The sequence below is a fragment of the Gossypium raimondii genome, chromosome 3, assembly GCF_025698545.1.
Source record: "Gossypium raimondii isolate GPD5lz chromosome 3, ASM2569854v1, whole genome shotgun sequence".
Taxonomy (NCBI): Eukaryota; Viridiplantae; Streptophyta; class Magnoliopsida; order Malvales; family Malvaceae; genus Gossypium; species Gossypium raimondii.
This window is the reverse complement of record NC_068567.1, coordinates 40,907,344-40,912,556: the sequence shown is the minus strand read 5'-3', so window position 1 is coordinate 40,912,556 and position 5,213 is coordinate 40,907,344.

Genomic DNA, 5,213 nt, shown 5'->3' with positions numbered 1-5,213 from the left:
ATGTAAGTCGCAAGTTAATTGTAACACCCTATACCCGGCCCGATCGCCGGGTCAGGTTACCAAATGTCACAATTAGACCGTATTACTTAACAGTATTCCTAACTTGATTTAATTACAACTCCAACAACACCAATTTTCAAACCCAATGTAATCCATGCAACTTTATTCTAACTTATTAGATGACATGTTTTTTCAAAAATCTAAACTTCAATTTAAATTCTCTATGATACAATTACTTAAATTCTTCCAACTGTTCTGCCCTACTAGGCCTGCATATTTATAATTACAATGACCTAGAACTTAAAGTTTCAATTAAGTTGCACTCATATATCGTTCCTTAATCTTTCATTCAAAGTAGTACAAAATTAAGTCTAGATGAACTTAGTGAGGTTTTATACAAGAGTACTCATAGCAAACTCTTAATTTGAGAAGTAAGCATTAATGCACAGGGATAAGACTCGCTGAGTGACTTAGGAGATTTTGTAGTGTTGACATGCATCGCTGACTCCGTTACGTGTTCTGAACTACCCGTTGGCGGACATATTGATTAGTGTAATTATAATCGTACTATCCTAAACGCCCATTTTTATGGGACTTAACCCCGTCTAGCTTCAATTTGACTTCCACATTTGCCTTCTTGATTTGACTCATCATAGAGTAACCATATATGTGATTACCCATATTGATAACCACTATTGACGGATTATCAGATAACTCACCATAATTGCTAGTCTCTTACTTTGATCCTCTCATTCTGCACTGAACTCAGTTTAATCTGTTGGTTTATTCCCAATAATGAATTTCTTATGACATGTCCTATGCATGAATCCCTTCAAAACGGAAGACCCATGTGCTTATGCCCTTATTGGCGACCTTGGATATGGAGCATGGGTGGTGGATAGGCACCCCTCTTTCTTGGTGGAGTCATACCTACCATATAGTCTCATAGGACCTGCCCACTTTAATCCATTCTACCAAGATGCTCCCAATATCAGATAGTCTCCCCCGCAGACTATCTCATCCTAAAAAAGTCTTTGATAGACTTCTACCTCTATTAGTCCCATGTGGACTATCCCATGCTAGAAAGTCCTGATTAACATCTTATTTCCTTGTAAATCCCTAGCAGACTTTATCAATCATTCAGCTTTGGGCAGACATTCCCTTCCACATGGCCCTTTGGACTACCCACTTTTTTTGCAACTTTTTTATTAATCACACAATTAGGATTTCAAATATGATAATCCATTCTATAATTGCTTAGCCAATGATGGTTCTACATCAACTTAAGTAGACTCTTAATGGCGAATACTAGATTACCAATACGTTAAAGGAATTTCTCTTTCCTCTGCTATATATATGCATTAAGATGCTTCTATCAACTCCACTTAGCATCGTATTTTGGCCGATCCTCATATTATCTTGTTTGCCTACATTCTCAGATGCACCACAATCATTCTTTCACACTACTCACATCGCGAGTCATATAATGACTTCTCTGTTTATGCCCTAGCGGGCTTCTTGGCTCACTATCGTAGTAGACTCCCTAAAGATAATCAAATAATTGCAATTACTAGAGCCTAAATGTATCTGTCTGATTGGTCCCTCTACGAGCTCAACAAAAACTCGATCGAATTACATTTGAATTAGAAGAAAATTCTACGAATTTGGAAATTATTTAATTGGGTCGATTTAATCAATGTGGAATTAAATTAGGTGGTCGTGAGAATTGTTCAACTAGAGAATTTGATTAAAGAATTTTCTTGAAAAATTAATTTTTATCAAGTAAAATAAAATTAATCAAAATTAATATAATATTTTTGGAAATTAATTTTTCAAGTCAGACAATTGGCCAAATGGGTAATTGAACTTGAAAATTGGACTTGAGATCGTAAATCGGGCCCGAAAGCCAAAAATCGAGACCAAGACCCAAAAACTGGTCAAACTGGGCCCGATATGTGAAACTAGGCCGAACGTCCAAACGGTGGCTAGACCGGACCGGTTGGGTCATTACTGACTCGAATATAATCGGCTCGAAGTATCGTAAGGGTGTTGCATTTTTTTCACCAAACACAACAATGCTGATGGCTGTGACGGCAGCATCCCGGTGGTCGGCAATGATTGGTCTTCGATGGTTGAGCAGTGGAAGAGTTGCACTCCTACTAGGACTTTACTAGAGCATTTGATTTCAGATAAACCATTTATAAATTAATATTATTTTAATAATTTAATATTAAATTTAATTTAATACTTCTCTTAATAGTATTTTATTAATTTAATATTAAATTTAATTTAATGTTTAGCTACATTATTTTAATAAGATTTAATATTAAATTTAATCTAATATTAATATTAGATTAAATTTAATATTAAAGTGATTAAGTTTAATCATAGTTGAACTCTCTAGACTCTCCCTATATAAAAAGAGTCTTGGGCCATTATTTAACACACACTTGAATTCAAGAGAAAGTTGTAAAGAGAAAATTCTCTGAAGAGATTATTTCAGAAAATTTCTAAAGATATTTTCCTGATTTACAACTTGACCCAAAAGTTTAGAGAAATTGTGAAATTACTCCACTGGTAATTTTTGTGAAAAATTTTCTTATTCGAAGCGAGCCCACACTTGACAGGCATGACCTTAAAGATAGCAGAGAAGACTACTCAATCCAAGCGCTCATCTAGACGAATCGAAACGGTACAATTTTGATTAAGTATTTATTACTTTAGTTATCACACCCAATATCTTGTTTTGGAAAAAAAATTAAATTCCTAGTTTTTCCCTAAATTTATTTTTCGCTACGTTTTCTAAACCCATTTTTCCAACAAAACGCCCTCATGCGAGACTTCCAATATGCATATTTTTTTGAACTAAGTAGCAATGGCAGTCGAGCAATCAAACCACCTTCCCTCATGGATTCCATAGTTTCAAATCGAACACAAGATCACCTTCAAGTATGTCAGAACTCAAGTTATGATACCAATTTAAAAAATATGCCACTTTGTTGCAAGTACAGGTTGTTTGTTCCATATTTTGTTTAGTCACGATATTGACTAGACATTGAAACAAAAATGAAAAACAGAGATGTAAAGAGAGATTTTACAACTAGTCATTTGTTAACACAATTCAGAAAGAATCCTACTCTGCGGAGCCTTGCTCAGTGAATGATTCTTATTCAACAATCTTCCGAATCACCTATTGCTTTAAACCTAATCTACTCTTACACAGAGAAGTAATTGCAGCCCCAACACTGACCCTAATTGTTACAAATCACTCACCCCAAAAACCTCACTTATAACAAATATAAACTCAAATAAAATCTTAACACAATAGTGCAAAAATAACACGTAAAAATTAAACAAATAACTAGCCAAAAGTACTCCAAAAAGCTCCTTCTAATGTGTTGCATAACAGCCTATTCATAGGCTTCACAAGCAGTAAGGATGAGCTTAAATAAATCAAGATTAACTTGATTTCTCGTAGGCCAAATATACTGAAAAACAATTCTTAACGAAGCCACAAGTTAAGTAGAATAAATCACCTTAAAAAATAGCCATAAAACATCGTTTTGAGATTGAGAAATATTCTCACCATAATCTAAGTGGAACTCATACTCTTCAACACACTTAAACTCATCAAAAATACACATCACTTCATTTTTAGCTTTAATGACTAGAATAAGAACGTCCAAGAAGCTCATTTTCTTATTGAAAGAACATTCAATAGGGCCCGCGTCAAAAAGGCCAACATATAAATCTGCCTAGGCTATCTTATCTCTTGGCTAACCAATTCTTTGACTGATCAGGTAACTAAACAAACATTGTTGAACTTTGGCTCTAACAAATCTTCCATATTAGTATAATGAAAATCTTGACAATGAACATCTTAATCATCAACCTCATCAACATGACTAGAATCTTCATCCATTTTATTTGATTCATAGTGTAATGCCCCAAAAATCCCTTATATATTTATTTTTGTGTGTTTTTGACACAAATATATGTCTGCTTTAGTAGTTAAGTGTTCTGGGAAGTGTCTGAGAGGTCCCAAGTTCAAGCTTTATCTTGGGAAAAATTTTGTTTTTAAAGGAATAAACTTTTATCTCTAGTTAATAGGCTTTTAAATAAATGTTGGTAAAATATGATTCAATGGGCCTGCTGGTCTGGTGGTTAAGTTGAGTGATAAGTTACTAGGGGTTTGGAGTTTGAGTCCCTGCATAGGCAAAGGGGATAATTTTTGCTCTTTGTTTCGGGAAGAGGTTGTTTTCACTGGGTTTTTGAGTAGTAGTGGCATGGTGGGGGAGTGTTGGAGTAATTTTAGGAGAAAAATATGGGATTTTGGAGTTATCTCAATTTGGTGGACTGAAGATTTTGGCTCTCTCCTCTCACTCTCCCAATTTCGGTCATTTTGGCATAGTTTCTTTTCCTTATTTTCCAAACTTTTGCTGTCGCCTTCTCCTTCCTTGCCCTCTGTTTAATTTTGATTCTTTGTTTCCTCCCTTTTTGACATTTTTCTTCATCCTTGCTGCCTTTTCTTCCTTTTGCTTGTGCTCTCGAATTGTACCCTTGAAATTTCTCATCTTTGTATATCATTTCCGTTCGTTCAATCAAGGGGTTGTGTTCCTTCTTCGTTGATTTCACGTTGGTAGGTAAAGGGTAAGTTATGTGTGAGTTGGGGTAGTCGTTGCTTGGTGCAAAACCGTTTCATTTCATTTTCTTTTCTTTCTATTAGTGATTACGTGCTGTTGACAGTAGCAAATCGGGAGGATCGAGACTTTTCTCATACTACTTCGTGAGCAAACCGAGTTTGAAGCGTTAGGGGTAAGTTCCAATTGCTCCTTAATTGAGTAAGTTGTTAGGTTGGTTTTAATTCGGCCATTAAAGTGATTAATCGAGTGTATGTTGATCAATTTTAGGTTCGGGATTGCTCGGAAGTGTTTTTAAGTGACAAACGAACTAGGTGTGTAAACACAACTCTAAAAGCGAAAATCGTCGAAAAGTCAAAAAATGTGATTGTCGACGGCGCACGGCCATGCGACCGCTCGTGTGGTAGGCCGTGTGATCGACGAGGCTGGCCATGTACGATTCATGGGCCGGGTCGAAATGGGCCGTGTGGGCCACACGGGCGCATGGGCCTCACACGTGTGAACCACACGGGCATGTGGGAATATTGGGCTAGGCCGTGAGATCCATACGGCCAAAGCCATTTTGGCTGTGTG